A 20,293-nucleotide genomic window follows, 5' to 3' on the forward strand; every position below is an offset into this window, starting at 1 on the left:
GAGAGGGAATTACAGTGTTAATCTGTTGGTGAGGGAATTACAGTGTTCACCTGCTGGAGAGGGAATTTCAGTGTTCATCTGTTGGAGAGGGAATTACAGTGTTAATCTGCTGGTGAGGGAATTTCAGTGTTCATCTGCTGGAGAGGGAATTTCAGTGTTCATCTGCTGGTGAGGGAATTTCAGTGTTCATCTGCTGGAGAGGGAATTACAGTGTTAATCTGTTGGTGAGGGAATTACAGTGTTCACCTGCTGGAGAGGGAATTTCAGTGTTCATCTGTTGGAGAGGGAATTACAGTGTTCATCTGCTGGAGAGGGAATTTCAGTGTTCATCTGCTGGAGAGGGAATTACAGTGTTCATCTGCTGGAGAGGGAATTACAGTGTTAATCTGTTGGTGAGGGAATTACAGTGTTCACCTGCTGGAGAGGGAATTACAGTGTTAATCTGTTGGTGAGGGAATTACAGTGTTCACCTGCTGGAGAGGGAATTTCAGTGTTCATCTGTTGGAGAGGGAATTACAGTGTTCATCTGCTGGAGAGGGAATTTCAGTGTTCATCTGCTGGAGAGGGAATTACAGTGTTCATCTGCTGGAGAGGGAATTTCAGTGTTCATCTGCTGGAGAGGGAATTACAGTGTTAATCTGTTGGTGAGGGAATTACAGTGTTAATCTGTTGGTGAGGGAATTACAGTGTTAATCTGTTGGTGAGGGAATTACAGTGTTCACCTGCTGGAGAGGGAATTACAGTGTTCATCTGCTGGAGAGGGAATTTCAGTGTTCATCTGCTGGAGAGGGAATTTCAGTGTTCATCTGCTGGAGAGGGAATTTCAGTGTTCACCTGCTGGAGAGGGAATTTCAGTGTTCACCTGCTGGAGAGGGAACCTCAGTGTTCATCTGCTGGTGAGGGAATTTCATTGTTCATATGCTGGTGAGGGTATTTCAGTGTTAATCTGCTGGAGTGGGAAGTTCAGTGTTCATCTGCTGGAGAGGGAATTACAGTGTTAATCTGTTGGTGAGGGAATTACAGTGTTAATCTGTTGGTGAGGGAATTACAGTGTTCACCTGCTGGTGAGGGGATTTCAGTTTTCACCTGCTGGAGAGGGAATTTCAGTGTTCACCTGCTGGAGAGGGAACCTCAGTGTTCATCTGCTGGTGAGGGAATTTCATTGTTCATATGCTGGTGAGGGTATTTCAGTGTTAATCTGCTGGAGTGGGAAGTTCAGTGTTCATCTGCTGGAGAGGGAATTACAGTGTTAATCTGTTGGTGATGGAATTTCAGTGTTCATCTCATCATCTACTGGTATGGGAATTTCAGTGTTCATCTGCTGGTGAGGGAATTTCAGTGTTCATCTCATCATCTACTGGTAAGGGAATATCAGTGTTCATCTGCTGGTAAGGGAATTTCAGTGTTCATCTGCTGGTGATGGAATTTCAGTGTTCATCTCATCATCTACTGGTAAGGGAATATCAGTGTTCATCTGCTGGTGAGGGAATTTCAGTGTTCATCTGCTGGTGATGGAATTTCAGTGTTCATCTCATCATCTACTGGTAAGGGAAGATCAGTGTTCATCTGCTGGTGATGGAATTTCAGTGTTCATCTGCTGTGGACTGAATCTCAATGTTCATCTGCTGGTGAGGAAATTTCAGTGTTCATCTGCGGGTGAAGGAATTTCAGTGTTCATCTGCTGGAGTGGGAATTTCAGTGTTCATCTGCGGGTGAGGGAATTCCAGTGTTCATCTGCGGGTGAAGGAATTTCAGTGTTCTTCTGTTGTAGAGGGAATTTCAGTGTTTATTTGCTGGAGAGGGAATTTCATTGTTCTTCTGCTGGTGAGGGAATTTCAGTGTTTAACTCATCATCTGCTGGTAAGGGAATTTCAGTGTTCATCTGCTGGAGTGGGAATTTCAGTGTTCATCTGCTGGAGAGGGAATGTCAGTGTTCATCCAATCATCTGTTGGTGAGGGGATTTCAGTTTTCACCTTCTGGATAGGGAATTTCAGTGTTCATCTCATCATCTGCTGGTGAGGGAATTTCAGTGTTCATATCATCATCTGCTGTGGAGGGAATTTCAGTGTTTATCTAATCATTTGCTGCAGAGGGAATCTCAGTGTTTATCTGCTGGTGAGGGAATTTCAGTTTTCATCTCATCATCTGCTTTAGAGGGAATTTCAGTGTTCATCTAATCATCTGTTGGAGAGGGAATTTCAGTATTCATCTAATCATCTCCTGGTAAGGGAATTTCAGTGTTCATCTCATCATCTCCTGGTAAGGGAATTTCAGTGTTCATCTGCTGGTGAGGGAATTTCAGTGTTCATCTAATCATCTCCTGGTAAGGGAATTTCAGTGTTCATCTGCTGGTGAGGGAATTTCAGTATTCATCTAATCATCTCCTGGTAAGGGAATTTCAGTGTTCATCTGCTGGTGAGGGAATTTCAGTGTTCATCTGCTGGTGAGTGAATTTCAGTGTTCATCTCATCATCTGCTTTAGAGGGAATTTCAGTGTTCATCTAATCATCTGTTGGAGAGGGAATTTCAGGATTCATCTAATCATCTCCTGGTAAGGGAATTTCAGTGTTCATCTGCTGGTGAGGGAATTTCAGTGTTCATCTGCTGGAGAGGGAATTACAGTGTTAATCTGTTGGTGAGGGAATTACAGTGTTCACCTGCTGGAGAGGGAATTACAGTGTTAATCTGTTGGTGAGGGAATTACAGTGTTCACCTGCTGGAGAGGGAATTTCAGTGTTCATCTGTTGGAGAGGGAATTACAGTGTTAATCTGCTGGTGAGGGAATTTCAGTGTTCATCTGCTGGAGAGGGAATTTCAGTGTTCATCTGCTGGTGAGGGAATTTCAGTGTTCATCTGCTGGAGAGGGAATTACAGTGTTAATCTGTTGGTGAGGGAATTACAGTGTTCACCTGCTGGAGAGGGAATTTCAGTGTTCATCTGTTGGAGAGGGAATTACAGTGTTCATCTGCTGGAGAGGGAATTTCAGTGTTCATCTGCTGGAGAGGGAATTACAGTGTTCATCTGCTGGAGAGGGAATTACAGTGTTAATCTGTTGGTGAGGGAATTACAGTGTTCACCTGCTGGAGAGGGAATTACAGTGTTAATCTGTTGGTGAGGGAATTACAGTGTTCACCTGCTGGAGAGGGAATTTCAGTGTTCATCTGTTGGAGAGGGAATTACAGTGTTCATCTGCTGGAGAGGGAATTTCAGTGTTCATCTGCTGGAGAGGGAATTACAGTGTTCATCTGCTGGAGAGGGAATTTCAGTGTTCATCTGCTGGAGAGGGAATTACAGTGTTAATCTGTTGGTGAGGGAATTACAGTGTTAATCTGTTGGTGAGGGAATTACAGTGTTAATCTGTTGGTGAGGGAATTACAGTGTTCACCTGCTGGAGAGGGAATTACAGTGTTCATCTGCTGGAGAGGGAATTTCAGTGTTCATCTGCTGGAGAGGGAATTTCAGTGTTCATCTGCTGGAGAGGGAATTTCAGTGTTCACCTGCTGGAGAGGGAATTTCAGTGTTCACCTGCTGGAGAGGGAACCTCAGTGTTCATCTGCTGGTGAGGGAATTTCATTGTTCATATGCTGGTGAGGGTATTTCAGTGTTAATCTGCTGGAGTGGGAAGTTCAGTGTTCATCTGCTGGAGAGGGAATTACAGTGTTAATCTGTTGGTGAGGGAATTACAGTGTTAATCTGTTGGTGAGGGAATTACAGTGTTCACCTGCTGGTGAGGGGATTTCAGTTTTCACCTGCTGGTGAGGGAATTTCAGTGTTCATCTAATCATCAACTAGTGAGGGAATTTCAGTGTTCATCTGCTGGTGAGGGAATTTCAGTGTTCATCTAATCATCTGCTGGTGAGGGAATTTCAGTGTTCATCTGCTGGTGAGGGAATTTCAGTGTTCATCTAATCATCAACTAGTGAGGGAATTTCAGTGTTCATCTGCTGGTGAGGGAATTTCAGTGTTTATCTCATCATCTACTGGTGAGGGAATTTCAGTGTTTATCTGCTGGTGAGGGAATTTCAGTGTTTATCTCATCATCTACTGGTGAGGGAATTTCAGTGTTCATCTGCTGGTGAGGGAATTTCATTGTTCATCTGCTGGAATGGGAATCTCAGTGTTCATCTGCTGGTACGGGAATTTCAGTGTTCATCTGCTGGTGAGGGAATTTCAGTGTTCATCTAATCATCTGCTGGTACGGGAATTTCAGTGTTCATCTGCTGGTGAGGGAATTTCAGTGTTCATCTAATCATCTGCTGGTACGGGAATTTCAGTGTTCATCTGCTGGTACCGGAATTTCAGTGTTCATCTGCTGGTGAGGGAATTTCAGTGTTCATCTAATCATCTGCTGGTGAGGGAATATCAGTGTTCATCTGCTGGTGAGGGAATTTCAGTGTTCATCTAATCATCAACTAGTGAGGGAATTTCAGTGTTCATCTGCTGGTGAGGGAATTTCAGTGTTTATCTCATCATCTACTGGTGAGGGAATTTCGGTGTTCATCTGCTGGTGAGGGAATTTCAGTGTTTATCTGCTGGTGAGGGAATTTCAGTGTTAATCTCATCATCTACTGGTGAGGGAATTTCGGTGTTCATCTGCTGGTGAGGGAATTTCAGTGTTCACCAGCTAGAGAGTGAATTTCAGTGTTCATCTAATCATCTGCTGGTGAGGGAATTTCAGTGTTTATCTGCTGGTGAGGGAATTTCAGTGTTAATCTGCTGGATGGAGAATTTCAGTGTTCATCTCATCATCTGCTGTAGAGGGAATTTCAGTGTTCATCTACTGTGGAGGGAATCTCAGTGTTCATCTGCTGGTGAGGGAATTTCAGTGTTCATCTGCGGGTGAAGGAATTTCAGTGTTCATCTTATCATCTGCTGGTGAGGGAATTTCAGTGTTCACCAGCTAGAGAGGGAATTTCAGTGTTCATCTAATCATCTACTGGTGAGGGAATTTCAGTGTTCATCTGCTGTGGACTGAATCTCAATGTTCATCTGCTGGTGAGGATATTTCAGTGTTCATCTGCGGGTGAAGGAATTTCAGTGTTCATCATATCATCTACAAGTGAGGGAATTTCAGTGTTCATCTGCGGGTGAGGGAATTTCAGTGTTCATCTGCTGGAGTGGGAATTTCAGTGTTCATCTGCGGGTGAGGGAATTCCAGTGTTCATCTGCGGGTGAAGGAATTTCAGTGTTCTTCTGTTGTAGAGGGAATTTCAGTGTTTATTTGCTGGAGAGGGAATTTCATTGTTCTTCTGCTGGTGAGGGAATTTCAGTGTTTAACTCATCATCTGCTGGTAAGGGAATTTCAGTGTTCATCTGCTGGAGTGGGAATTTCCGTGTTCATCTAATCATCTGCTGGTGAGGAAATTTCGGTGTTCATCTGCTGGAGAGGGAATTTCCGTGTTCATCTAATCATCTGCTGGTGAGGAAATTTCGGTGTTCATCTGCTGGTGGGGGGATTTCAGTGTTTATCTGCTGGATGGAGAATTTCAGTGTTCATCTAATCATCTGCTGTGGAGGGAATCTCAGTGTTCATCTGCTGGTGAGGGAATTTCAGTGTTCATCTCATCATCTGCTGTGGAGGGAATCTCAGTGTTCATCTGCTGGTGAGGGAATTTCACTGTTCATCTGCTGGTGAGGGAATTTCAGTGTTCATCTCATCATCTGCTGTGGAGGGAATCTCAGTGTTCATCTGCTGTGGAGGGAATTTCACTGTTCATCTGCTGGTGAGGGAATTTCAGTGTTCATCTCATCATCTGCTGTGGAGGGAATCTCAGTGTTCATCTGCTGGTGAGGGAATTTCAGTGTTCATCTAATCATCTGCTGTGGAGGGAATCTCAGTGTTCATCTGCTGGTGAGGGAATTTCAGTGTTCATCTCATCATCTGCTGTAGAGGGAATCTCAGTGTTCATCTGCTGGTGAGGGAATTTCAGTGTTCATCTAATCATCTGCTGTGGAGTGAATCTCAGTGTTCATCTGCTGGTGAGGGAATTTCAGTGTTCATCTGCTGGTAAGGGAATTTCAGTCTTCATCTGCTGGAGAGGGAATTTCAGTCTTCATCTGCTGGTGATGGAATTTCAGTCTTCATCTGCTGGAGAGGGAATTTCATTGTTCTTCTGCTGGAGAGGGAATTTCAGTGTTCATCTGCTGGAGAGGGAATTTCAGTCTTCATCTGCTGGTGATGGAATTTCAGTCTTCATCTGCTGTGGAGTGAATCTCAGTGTTCATCTGCTGGTAAGGGAATTTCAGTGTTCATCTGTTGGTGAGGGAATTTCAGTGTTCATCTGCTGGTGATGGAATTTCAGTCTTCATCTGCTGGAGAGGGAATTTCATTGTTCTTCTGCTGGAGAGGGAATTTCAGTGTTCATCCAATCATCTGCTAGTGACGGAATTTCAGTGTTCATCTGCTGGAGAGGGAATTTCAGTGTTCATCTGCTGGAGTGGGAATTTCAGTGTTCATCTGCTGGAGAGGGAATTTCAGTGTTCATCTGTTGGAGAGGGAATTTCAGTGTTCATCTGTTGGAGAGGGAATTTCAGTGTTCACCTGCTGGTGAGGGAATTTCAGTGTTCACCTGCTGGAGAGGGAACCTCAGTGTTCATCTGCTGGTGAGGGAATTTCATTGTTCATCTGTGGGGATGGAATTTCAGTGTTCATCTGCTGGTGATGGAATTTCAGTGTTCATCTGCTGGAGTGGGAATTTCAGTGTTCATCTGCTGGAGTGGGAATTTCAGTGTTCATCCAATCATCTGCTGGTGATGGAATTTCAGTGTTCATCTGCTGGTGATGGAATTTCAGTGTTCATCTAATCATCTGCTGGTGAGGGAATTTCAGTGTTCATCTGCTGGAGTGGGAATTTCAGTGTTCATCCAATCATCTGCTGGTGATGGAATTTCAGTGTTCATCTGCTGGTGATGGAATTTCAGTGTTCATCTAATCATCTGCTGGTGAGGGAATTTCAGTGTTCATCTGTTGGTGAGGGAATTTCAGTGTTCATCGAATCATCTGTTGGTGAGGGAATTTCAGTGTTTACCTGCTGGTGAGGTGAGGTTTTTTTTTATCTGCTGGTGATTTCAGTGTTTATCTGTTAGTGAGGGAATTTCAGTGTTCATCTCATCATCTGCTTGAGAGGGAATCTCAGTGTTCATCTGCTGGTACGGAAATTTCAGTATTCATCTGCTGGTATGGGAATTTCAGTGTTCATCTGCTGGTGAGGGAATTTCAGTGTTCATCTCATCATCTACTGGTATGGGAATTTCAGTGTTCATCTGCTGGTGAGGGAATTTCAGTGTTCATCTCATCATCTACTGGTAAGGGAATATCAGTGTTCATCTGCTGGTAAGGGAATTTCAGTGTTCATCTGCTGGTGATGGAATTTCAGTGTTCATCTCATCATCTACTGGTAAGGGAATATCAGTGTTCATCTGCTGGTGAGAGAATTTCAGTGTTCATCTGCTGGTGATGGAATTTCAGTGTTCATCTCATCATCTACTGGTAAGGGAATATCAGTGTTCATCTGCTGGTGATGGAATTTCAGTGTTCATCTGCTGTGGACTGAATCTCAATGTTCATCTGCTGGTGAGGAAATTTCAGGGTTCATCTGCGGGTGAAGGAATTTCAGTGTTCATCTGCTGGAGTGGGAATTTCAGTGTTCATCTGCGGGTGAGGGAATTCCAGTGTTCATCTGTGGGTGAAGGAATTTCAGTGTTCTTCTGTTGTAGAGGGAATTTCAGTGTTTATTTGCTGGAGAGGGAATTTCATTGTTCTTCTGCTGGTGAGGGAATTTCAGTGTTTAACTCATCATCTGCTGGTAAGGGAATTTCAGTGTTCATCTGCTGGAGTGGGAATTTCAGTGTTCATCTGCTGGAGAGGGAATGTCAGTGTTCATCCAATCATCTGTTGGTGAGGGGATTTCAGTTTTCACCTTCTGGATAGGGAATTTCAGTGTTCATCTCATCATCTGCTGGTGAGGGAATTTCAGTGTTCATATCATCATCTGCTGTGGAGGGAATTTCAGTGTTTATCTAATCATTTGCTGCAGAGGGAATCTCAGTGTTTATCTGCTGGTGAGGGAATTTCAGTTTTCATCTCATCATCTGCTTTAGAGGGAATTTCAGTGTTCATCTAATCATCTGTTGGAGAGGGAATTTCAGTATTCATCTAATCATCTCCTGGTAAGGGAATTTCAGTGTTCATCTCATCATCTCCTGGTAAGGGAATTTCAGTGTTCATCTGCTGGTGAGGGAATTTCAGTGTTCATCTAATCATCTCCTGGTAAGGGAATTTCAGTGTTCATCTGCTGGTGAGGGAATTTCAGTATTCATCTAATCATCTCCTGGTAAGGGAATTTCAGTGTTCATCTGCTGGTGAGGGAATTTCAGTGTTCATCTGCTGGTGAGTGAATTTCAGTGTTCATCTCATCATCTGCTTTAGAGGGAATTTCAGTGTTCATCTAATCATCTGTTGGAGAGGGAATTTCAGGATTCATCTAATCATCTCCTGGTAAGGGAATTTCAGTGTTCATCTGCTGGTGAGGGAATTTCAGTGTTCATCTGCTGGAGAGGGAATTACAGTGTTAATCTGTTGGTGAGGGAATTACAGTGTTCACCTGCTGGAGAGGGAATTACAGTGTTAATCTGTTGGTGAGGGAATTACAGTGTTCACCTGCTGGAGAGGGAATTTCAGTGTTCATCTGTTGGAGAGGGAATTACAGTGTTAATCTGCTGGTGAGGGAATTTCAGTGTTCATCTGCTGGAGAGGGAATTTCAGTGTTCATCTGCTGGTGAGGGAATTTCAGTGTTCATCTGCTGGAGAGGGAATTACAGTGTTAATCTGTTGGTGAGGGAATTACAGTGTTCACCTGCTGGAGAGGGAATTTCAGTGTTCATCTGTTGGAGAGGGAATTACAGTGTTCATCTGCTGGAGAGGGAATTTCAGTGTTCATCTGCTGGAGAGGGAATTACAGTGTTCATCTGCTGGAGAGGGAATTACAGTGTTAATCTGTTGGTGAGGGAATTACAGTGTTCACCTGCTGGAGAGGGAATTACAGTGTTAATCTGTTGGTGAGGGAATTACAGTGTTCACCTGCTGGAGAGGGAATTTCAGTGTTCATCTGTTGGAGAGGGAATTACAGTGTTCATCTGCTGGAGAGGGAATTTCAGTGTTCATCTGCTGGAGAGGGAATTACAGTGTTCATCTGCTGGAGAGGGAATTTCAGTGTTCATCTGCTGGAGAGGGAATTACAGTGTTAATCTGTTGGTGAGGGAATTACAGTGTTAATCTGTTGGTGAGGGAATTACAGTGTTAATCTGTTGGTGAGGGAATTACAGTGTTCACCTGCTGGAGAGGGAATTACAGTGTTCATCTGCTGGAGAGGGAATTTCAGTGTTCATCTGCTGGAGAGGGAATTTCAGTGTTCATCTGCTGGAGAGGGAATTTCAGTGTTCACCTGCTGGAGAGGGAATTTCAGTGTTCACCTGCTGGAGAGGGAACCTCAGTGTTCATCTGCTGGTGAGGGAATTTCATTGTTCATATGCTGGTGAGGGAATTACAGTGTTAATCTGCTGGAGTGGGAAGTTCAGTGTTCATCTGCTGGTGAGGGAATTTCATTGTTCATCTGCTGGTGAGGGTATTTCAGTGTTAATCTGCTGGAGTGGGAAGTTCAGTGTTCATCTGCTGGAGAGGGAATTACAGTGTTAATCTGTTGGTGAGGGAATTACAGTGTTAATCTGTTGGTGAGGGAATTACAGTGTTCACCTGCTGGTGAGGGGATTTCAGTTTTCACCTGCTGGTGAGGGAATTTCAGTGTTCATCTAATCATCAACTAGTGAGGGAATTTCAGTGTTCATCTGCTGGTGAGGGAATTTCAGTGTTCATCTAATCATCTGCTGGTGAGGGAATTTCAGTGTTCATCTGCTGGTGAGGGAATTTCAGTTTTCACCTGCTGGTGAGGGAATTTCAGTGTTCATCTAATCATCAACTAGTGAGGGAATTTCAGTGTTCATCTGCTGGTGAGGGAATTTCAGTGTTTATCTCATCATCTACTGGTGAGGGAATTTCAGTGTTTATCTGCTGGTGAGGGAATTTCAGTGTTCATCTGCTGGTGAGGGGATTTCAGTTTTCACCTGCTGGTGAGGGAATTTCAGTGTTCATCTAATCATCAACTAGTGAGGGAATTTCAGTGTTCATCTGCTGGTGAGGGAATTTCAGTGTTTATCTCATCATCTACTGGTGAGGGAATTTCAGTGTTTATCTGCTGGTGAGGGAATTTCAGTGTTTATCTCATCATCTACTGGTGAGGGAATTTCAGTGTTCATCTGCTGGTGAGGGAATTTCATTGTTCATCTGCTGGAATGGGAATCTCAGTGTTCATCTGCTGGTACGGGAATTTCAGTGTTCATCTGCTGGTGAGGGAATTTCAGTGTTCATCTAATCATCTGCTGGTACGGGAATTTCAGTGTTCATCTGCTGGTGAGGGAATTTCAGTGTTCATCTAATCATCTGCTGGTACGGGAATTTCAGTGTTCATCTGCTGGTACCGGAATTTCAGTGTTCATCTGCTGGTGAGGGAATTTCAGTGTTCATCTAATCATCTGCTGGTGAGGGAATATCAGTGTTCATCTGCTGGTGAGGGAATTTCAGTGTTCATCTAATCATCAACTAGTGAGGGAATTTCAGTGTTCATCTGCTGGTGAGGGAATTTCAGTGTTTATCTCATCATCTACTGGTGAGGGAATTTCGGTGTTCATCTGCTGGTGAGGGAATTTCAGTGTTTATCTGCTGGTGAGGGAATTTCAGTGTTAATCTCATCATCTACTGGTGAGGGAATTTCGGTGTTCATCTGCTGGTGAGGGAATTTCAGTGTTCACCAGCTAGAGAGTGAATTTCAGTGTTCATCTAATCATCTGCTGGTGAGGGAATTTCAGTGTTTATCTGCTGGTGAGGGAATTTCAGTGTTAATCTGCTGGATGGAGAATTTCAGTGTTCATCTCATCATCTGCTGTAGAGGGAATTTCAGTGTTCATCTACTGTGGAGGGAATCTCAGTGTTCATCTGCTGGTGAGGGAATTTCAGTGTTCATCTGCGGGTGAAGGAATTTCAGTGTTCATCTTATCATCTGCTGGTGAGGGAATTTCAGTGTTCACCAGCTAGAGAGGGAATTTCAGTGTTCATCTAATCATCTACTGGTGAGGGAATTTCAGTGTTCATCTGCTGTGGACTGAATCTCAATGTTCATCTGCTGGTGAGGATATTTCAGTGTTCATCTGCGGGTGAAGGAATTTCAGTGTTCATCATATCATCTACAAGTGAGGGAATTTCAGTGTTCATCTGCGGGTGAGGGAATTTCAGTGTTCATCTGCTGGAGTGGGAATTTCAGTGTTCATCTGCGGGTGAGGGAATTCCAGTGTTCATCTGCGGGTGAAGGAATTTCAGTGTTCTTCTGTTGTAGAGGGAATTTCAGTGTTTATTTGCTGGAGAGGGAATTTCATTGTTCTTCTGCTGGTGAGGGAATTTCAGTGTTTAACTCATCATCTGCTGGTAAGGGAATTTCAGTGTTCATCTGCTGGAGTGGGAATTTCAGTGTTCATCTGCTGGAGAGGGAATGTCAGTGTTCATCTGATCATCTGTTTGATATGGAATTTCATTGTTCATCTGCTGGTGAGGGAATTTCAGTGTTCATCTGCTGCTGAAGGAATTTCAGTGTTCATCTTCTGGAGAGGGTATTTCAGTGTTCATCCAATCATCTGCTTTTGATGGAATTTCAGTGTTCATCTGCTGGAGAGGAAATTTCAGTGTTCATCTGCTGGAGAGGGAATTTCAGTGTTCATCTGATCATCTGTTTGATATGGAATTTCATTGTTCATCTGCTGGTGAGGGAATTTCAGTGTTCATCTGCTGCTGAAGGAATTTCAGTGTTCATCTTCTGGAGAGGGTATTTCAGTGTTCATCCAATCATCTGCTTTTGATGGAATTTCAGTGTTCATCTGCTGGAGAGGAAATTTCAGTGTTCATCTGCTGGAGAGGGAATTTCAGTGTTCATCTAATCATCTGCTGGAGAGGGAATTTCAGTGTTCATCTGCTGGCGAGGGAATTTCAGTGTTCATCTAATCATTTGCTGGAGAGGGAATTTCAGTGTCCATCGAAACATCTGCTGGTGAGGGAATTTCAGTGTTCATCTCATCATCTGCTGGTGAGGGAATTTCAGCATTCATCTCGTCATCTGCTGGTGAGGGAATTTCAGTGTTCATCTGCTGGTGAAGGAATTTCAGTGTTCATCTGCTGGTGAAGGAATTTCAGTGTTCATCTACTGGTGAGGGAATTTCAGTGTTCATCGAATCATCTGCTGCTGAGGGAATTTCAGTGTTCATCGAATCATCTGCTGGTGAGGGAATTTCAGCATTCATCTAATCATCTGCTGGTGAGGGAATTTCAGTGTTCATCTGCTGGTGAAGGAATTTCAGTGTTCATCTGCTGTAGAGGGAATTTCAGTGTTCATCTGCTGGTGAGGGAATTTCAGTGTTCATCTGCTGGTGAGGGAATTTCAGTGTTCATCTGCTGTAGAGGGAATTTCAGTGTTCATCTGCTGGTGAGGGAATTTCAGTGTTCATCTGCTGGTGAGGGAATTTCAGTGTTCATCTGCTGTAGAGGGAATTTCAGTGTTCATCTGCTGGAGAGGGAATTTCAGTGTTCATCTAATCATCTGCTGGAGAGGGAATTTCAGTGTTCATCTGCTGGAGAGGGAATTACAGTGTTAATCTGTTGGTGAGGGAATTACAGTGTTCACCTGCTGGTGAGGGGATTTCAGTTTTCACCTGCTGGAGATGGAATTTCAGTGTTCACCTGCTGGAGAGGGAATTTCAGTGTTCACCTGCTGGAGAGGGAATTTCAGTGTTCACCTGCTGGAGAGGGAACCTCAGTGTTCATCTGCTGGTGAGGGAATTTCATTGTTCATCTGTGGGGATGGAATTTCAGTGTTCATCTGCTGGTGATGGAATTTCAGTGTTCATCTGCTGGAGTGGGAATTTCAGTGTTCATCTGCTGGAGTGGGAATTTCAGTGTTCATCCAATCATCTGCTGGTGATGGAATTTCAGTGTTCATCTGCTGGTGATGGAATTTCAGTGTTCATCTAATCATCTGCTGGTGAGGGAATTTCAGTGTTCATCTGCTGGAGTGGGAATTTCAGTGTTCATCCAATCATCTGCTGGTGATGGAATTTCAGTGTTCATCTGCTGGTGATGGAATTTCAGTGTTCATCTAATCATCTGCTGGTGAGGGAATTTCAGTGTTCATCTGTTGGTGAGGGAATTTCAGTGTTCATCGAATCATCTGTTGGTGAGGGAATTTCAGTGTTTACCTGCTGGTGAGGTGAGGTTTTTTTTTATCTGCTGGTGATTTCAGTGTTTATCTGTTAGTGAGGGAATTTCAGTGTTCATCTCATCATCTGCTTGAGAGGGAATCTCAGTGTTCATCTGCTGGTACGGAAATTTCAGTATTCATCTGCTGGTATGGGAATTTCAGTGTTCATCTGCTGGTGAGGGAATTTCAGTGTTCATCTCATCATCTACTGGTATGGGAATTTCAGTGTTCATCTGCTGGTGAGGGAATTTCAGTGTTCATCTCATCATCTACTGGTAAGGGAATATCAGTGTTCATCTGCTGGTAAGGGAATTTCAGTGTTCATCTGCTGGTGATGGAATTTCAGTGTTCATCTCATCATCTACTGGTAAGGGAATATCAGTGTTCATCTGCTGGTGAGGGAATTTCAGTGTTCATCTGCTGGTGATGGAATTTCAGTGTTCATCTCATCATCTACTGGTAAGGGAATATCAGTGTTCATCTGCTGGTGATGGAATTTCAGTGTTCATCTGCTGTGGACTGAATCTCAATGTTCATCTGCTGGTGAGGAAATTTCAGTGTTCATCTGCGGGTGAAGGAATTTCAGTGTTCATCTGCTGGAGTGGGAATTTCAGTGTTCATCTGCGGGTGAGGGAATTCCAGTGTTCATCTGCGGGTGAAGGAATTTCAGTGTTCTTCTGTTGTAGAGGGAATTTCAGTGTTTATTTGCTGGAGAGGGAATTTCATTGTTCTTCTGCTGGTGAGGGAATTTCAGTGTTTAACTCATCATCTGCTGGTAAGGGAATTTCAGTGTTCATCTGCTGGAGTGGGAATTTCAGTGTTCATCTGCTGGAGAGGGAATGTCAGTGTTCATCCAATCATCTGTTGGTGAGGGGATTTCAGTTTTCACCTTCTGGATAGGGAATTTCAGTGTTCATCTCATCATCTGCTGGTGAGGGAATTTCAGTGTTCATATCATCATCTGCTGTGGAGGGAATTTCAGTGTTTATCTAATCATTTGCTGCAGAGGGAATCTCAGTGTTTATCTGCTGGTGAGGGAATTTCAGTTTTCATCTCATCATCTGCTTTAGAGGGAATTTCAGTGTTCATCTAATCATCTGTTGGAGAGGGAATTTCAGTATTCATCTAATCATCTCCTGGTAAGGGAATTTCAGTGTTCATCTCATCATCTCCTGGTAAGGGAATTTCAGTGTTCATCTGCTGGTGAGGGAATTTCAGTGTTCATCTAATCATCTCCTGGTAAGGGAATTTCAGTGTTCATCTGCTGGTGAGGGAATTTCAGTATTCATCTAATCATCTCCTGGTAAGGGAATTTCAGTGTTCATCTGCTGGTGAGGGAATTTCAGTGTTCATCTGCTGGTGAGTGAATTTCAGTGTTCATCTCATCATCTGCTTTAGAGGGAATTTCAGTGTTCATCTAATCATCTGTTGGAGAGGGAATTTCAGGATTCATCTAATCATCTCCTGGTAAGGGAATTTCAGTGTTCATCTGCTGGTGAGGGAATTTCAGTGTTCATCTGCTGGAGAGGGAATTACAGTGTTAATCTGTTGGTGAGGGAATTACAGTGTTCACCTGCTGGAGAGGGAATTACAGTGTTAATCTGTTGGTGAGGGAATTACAGTGTTCACCTGCTGGAGAGGGAATTTCAGTGTTCATCTGTTGGAGAGGGAATTACAGTGTTAATCTGCTGGTGAGGGAATTTCAGTGTTCATCTGCTGGAGAGGGAATTTCAGTGTTCATCTGCTGGTGAGGGAATTTCAGTGTTCATCTGCTGGAGAGGGAATTACAGTGTTAATCTGTTGGTGAGGGAATTACAGTGTTCACCTGCTGGAGAGGGAATTTCAGTGTTCATCTGTTGGAGAGGGAATTACAGTGTTCATCTGCTGGAGAGGGAATTTCAGTGTTCATCTGCTGGAGAGGGAATTACAGTGTTCATCTGCTGGAGAGGGAATTACAGTGTTAATCTGTTGGTGAGGGAATTACAGTGTTCACCTGCTGGAGAGGGAATTACAGTGTTAATCTGTTGGTGAGGGAATTACAGTGTTCACCTGCTGGAGAGGGAATTTCAGTGTTCATCTGTTGGAGAGGGAATTACAGTGTTCATCTGCTGGAGAGGGAATTTCAGTGTTCATCTGCTGGAGAGGGAATTACAGTGTTCATCTGCTGGAGAGGGAATTTCAGTGTTCATCTGCTGGAGAGGGAATTACAGTGTTAATCTGTTGGTGAGGGAATTACAGTGTTAATCTGTTGGTGAGGGAATTACAGTGTTAATCTGTTGGTGAGGGAATTACAGTGTTCACCTGCTGGAGAGGGAATTACAGTGTTCATCTGCTGGAGAGGGAATTTCAGTGTTCATCTGCTGGAGAGGGAATTTCAGTGTTCATCTGCTGGAGAGGGAATTTCAGTGTTCACCTGCTGGAGAGGGAATTTCAGTGTTCACCTGCTGGAGAGGGAACCTCAGTGTTCATCTGCTGGTGAGGGAATTTCATTGTTCATATGCTGGTGAGGGTATTTCAGTGTTAATCTGCTGGAGTGGGAAGTTCAGTGTTCATCTGCTGGAGAGGGAATTACAGTGTTAATCTGTTGGTGAGGGAATTACAGTGTTAATCTGTTGGTGAGGGAATTACAGTGTTCACCTGCTGGTGAGGGGATTTCAGTTTTCACCTGCTGGAGAGGGAATTTCAGTGTTCACCTGCTGGAGAGGGAACCTCAGTGTTCATCTGCTGGTGAGGGAATTTCATTGTTCATATGCTGGTGAGGGTATTTCAGTGTTAATCTGCTGGAGTGGGAAGTTCAGTGTTCATCTGCTGGAGAGGGAATTACAGTGTTAATCTGTTGGTGATGGAATTTCAGTGTTCATCTCATCATCTACTGGTATGGGAATTTCAGTGTTCATCTGCTGGTGAGGGAATTTCAGTGTTCATCTCATCATCTACTGGTAAGGGAATATCAGTGTTCATCTGCTGGTAAGGGAATTTCAGTGTTCATCTGCTGGTGATGGAATTTCAGTGTTCATCTCATCATCTACTGGTAAGGGAATATCAGTGTTCATCTGCTGGTGAGGGAATTTCAGTGTTCATCTGCTGGTGATGGAATTTCAGTGTTCATCTCATCATCTACTGGTAAGGGAAGATCAGTGTTCATCTGCTGGTGATGGAATTTCAGTGTTCATCTGCTGTGGACTGAATCTCAATGTTCATCTGCTGGTGAGGAAATTTCAGTGTTCATCTGCGGGTGAAGGAATTTCAGTGTTCATCTGCTGGAGTGGGAATTTCAGTGTTCATCTGCGGGTGAGGGAATTCCAGTGTTCATCTGCGGGTGAAGGAATTTCAGTGTTCTTCTGTTGTAGAGGGAATTTCAGTGTTTATTTGCTGGAGAGGGAATTTCATTGTTCTTCTGCTGGTGAGGGAATTTCAGTGTTTAACTCATCATCTGCTGGTAAGGGAATTTCAGTGTTCATCTGCTGGAGTGGGAATTTCAGTGTTCATCTGCTGGAGAGGGAATGTCAGTGTTCATCCAATCATCTGTTGGTGAGGGGATTTCAGTTTTCACCTTCTGGATAGGGAATTTCAGTGTTCATCTCATCATCTGCTGGTGAGGGAATTTCAGTGTTCATATCATCATCTGCTGTGGAGGGAATTTCAGTGTTTATCTAATCATTTGCTGCAGAGGGAATCTCAGTGTTTATCTGCTGGTGAGGGAATTTCAGTTTTCATCTCATCATCTGCTTTAGAGGGAATTTCAGTGTTCATCTAATCATCTGTTGGAGAGGGAATTTCAGTATTCATCTAATCATCTCCTGGTAAGGGAATTTCAGTGTTCATCTCATCATCTCCTGGTAAGGGAATTTCAGTGTTCATCTGCTGGTGAGGGAATTTCAGTGTTCATCTAATCATCTCCTGGTAAGGGAATTTCAGTGTTCATCTGCTGGTGAGGGAATTTCAGTATTCATCTAATCATCTCCTGGTAAGGGAATTTCAGTGTTCATCTGCTGGTGAGGGAATTTCAGTGTTCATCTGCTGGTGAGTGAATTTCAGTGTTCATCTCATCATCTGCTTTAGAGGGAATTTCAGTGTTCATCTAATCATCTGTTGGAGAGGGAATTTCAGGATTCATCTAATCATCTCCTGGTAAGGGAATTTCAGTGTTCATCTGCTGGTGAGGGAATTTCAGTGTTCATCTGCTGGAGAGGGAATTACAGTGTTAATCTGTTGGTGAGGGAATTACAGTGTTCACCTGCTGGAGAGGGAATTACAGTGTTAATCTGTTGGTGAGGGAATTACAGTGTTCACCTGCTGGAGAGGGAATTTCAGTGTTCATCTGTTGGAGAGGGAATTACAGTGTTAATCTGCTGGTGAGGGAATTTCAGTGTTCATCTGCTGGAGAGGGAATTTCAGTGTTCATCTGCTGGTGAGGGAATTTCAGTGTTCATCTGCTGGAGAGGGAATTACAGTGTTAATCTGTTGGTGAGGGAATTACAGTGTTCACCTGCTGGAGAGGGAATTTCAGTGTTCATCTGTTGGAGAGGGAATTACAGTGTTCATCTGCTGGAGAGGGAATTTCAGTGTTCATCTGCTGGAGAGGGAATTACAGTGTTCATCTGCTGGAGAGGGAATTACAGTGTTAATCTGTTGGTGAGGGAATTACAGTGTTCACCTGCTGGAGAGGGAATTACAGTGTTAATCTGTTGGTGAGGGAATTACAGTGTTCACCTGCTGGAGAGGGAATTTCAGTGTTCATCTGTTGGAGAGGGAATTACAGTGTTCATCTGCTGGAGAGGGAATTTCAGTGTTCATCTGCTGGAGAGGGAATTACAGTGTTCATCTGCTGGAGAGGGAATTTCAGTGTTCATCTGCTGGAGAGGGAATTACAGTGTTAATCTGTTGGTGAGGGAATTACAGTGTTAATCTGTTGGTGAGGGAATTACAGTGTTAATCTGTTGGTGAGGGAATTACAGTGTTCACCTGCTGGAGAGGGAATTACAGTGTTCATCTGCTGGAGAGGGAATTTCAGTGTTCATCTGCTGGAGAGGGAATTTCAGTGTTCATCTGCTGGAGAGGGAATTTCAGTGTTCACCTGCTGGAGAGGGAATTTCAGTGTTCACCTGCTGGAGAGGGAACCTCAGTGTTCATCTGCTGGTGAGGGAATTTCATTGTTCATATGCTGGTGAGGGTATTTCAGTGTTAATCTGCTGGAGTGGGAAGTTCAGTGTTCATCTGCTGGAGAGGGAATTACAGTGTTAATCTGTTGGTGAGGGAATTACAGTGTTAATCTGTTGGTGAGGGAATTACAGTGTTCACCTGCTGGTGAGGGGATTTCAGTGTTCATCTAATCATCAACTAGTGAGGGAATTTCAGTGTTCATCTGCTGGTGAGGGAATTTCAGTGTTCATCTAATCATCTGCTGGTGAGGGAATTTCAGTGTTCATCTGCTGGTGAGGGAATTTCAGTGTTCATCTAATCATCAACTAGTGAGGGAATTTCAGTGTTCATCTGCTGGTGAGGGAATTTCAGTGTTTATCTCATCATCTACTGGTGAGGGAATTTCAGTGTTTATCTGCTGGTGAGGGAATTTCAGTGTTTATCTCATCATCTACTGGTGAGGGAATTTCAGTGTTCATCTGCTGGTGAGGGAATTTCATTGTTCATCTGCTGGAATGGGAATCTCAGTGTTCATCTGCTGGTGAGGGAATTTCAGTGTTCATCTAATCATCTGCTGGTACGGGAATTTCAGTGTTCATCTGCTGGTGAGGGAATTTCAGTGTTCATCTAATCATCTGCTGGTACGGGAATTTCAGTGTTCATCTGCTGGTACCGGAATTTCAGTGTTCATCTGCTGGTGAGGGAATTTCAGTGTTCATCTAATCATCTGCTGGTGAGGGAATATCAGTGTTCATCTGCTGGTGAGGGAATTTCAGTGTTCATCTAATCATCAACTAGTGAGGGAATTTCAGTGTTCATCTGCTGGTGAGGGAATTTCAGTGTTTATCTCATCATCTACTGGTGAGGGAATTTCGGTGTTCATCTGCTGGTGAGGGAATTTCAGTGTTTATCTGCTGGTGAGGGAATTTCAGTGTTAATCTCATCATCTACTGGTGAGGGAATTTCGGTGTTCATCTGCTGGTGAGGGAATTTCAGTGTTCACCAGCTAGAGAGTGAATTTCAGTGTTCATCTAATCATCTGCTGGTGAGGGAATTTCAGTGTTTATCTGCTGGTGAGGGAATTTCAGTGTTAATCTGCTGGATGGAGAATTTCAGTGTTCATCTCATCATCTGCTGTAGAGGGAATTTCAGTGTTCATCTACTGTGGAGGGAATCTCAGTGTTCATCTGCTGGTGAGGGAATTTCAGTGTTCATCTGCGGGTGAAGGAATTTCAGTGTTCATCTTATCATCTGCTGGTGAGGGAATTTCAGTGTTCACCAGCTAGAGAGGGAATTTCAGTGTTCATCTAATCATCTACTGGTGAGGGAATTTCAGTGTTCATCTGCTGTGGACTGAATCTCAATGTTCATCTGCTGGTGAGGATATTTCAGTGTTCATCTGCGGGTGAAGGAATTTCAGTGTTCATCATATCATCTACAAGTGAGGGAATTTCAGTGTTCATCTGCGGGTGAGGGAATTTCAGTGTTCATCTGCTGGAGTGGGAATTTCAGTGTTCATCTGCGGGTGAGGGAATTCCAGTGTTCATCTGCGGGTGAAGGAATTTCAGTGTTCTTCTGTTGTAGAGGGAATTTCAGTGTTTATTTGCTGGAGAGGGAATTTCATTGTTCTTCTGCTGGTGAGGGAATTTCAGTGTTTAACTCATCATCTGCTGGTAAGGGAATTTCAGTGTTCATCTGCTGGAGTGGGAATTTCCGTGTTCATCTAATCATCTGCTGGTGAGGAAATTTCGGTGTTCATCTGCTGGAGAGGGAATTTCCGTGTTCATCTAATCATCTG

This window comes from Myxine glutinosa, chromosome 3 (genome assembly GCF_964187855.1).
Source record: "Myxine glutinosa chromosome 3, kmMyxGlut1.1, whole genome shotgun sequence".
Classification (NCBI taxonomy): domain Eukaryota; kingdom Metazoa; phylum Chordata; class Myxini; order Myxiniformes; family Myxinidae; genus Myxine; species Myxine glutinosa.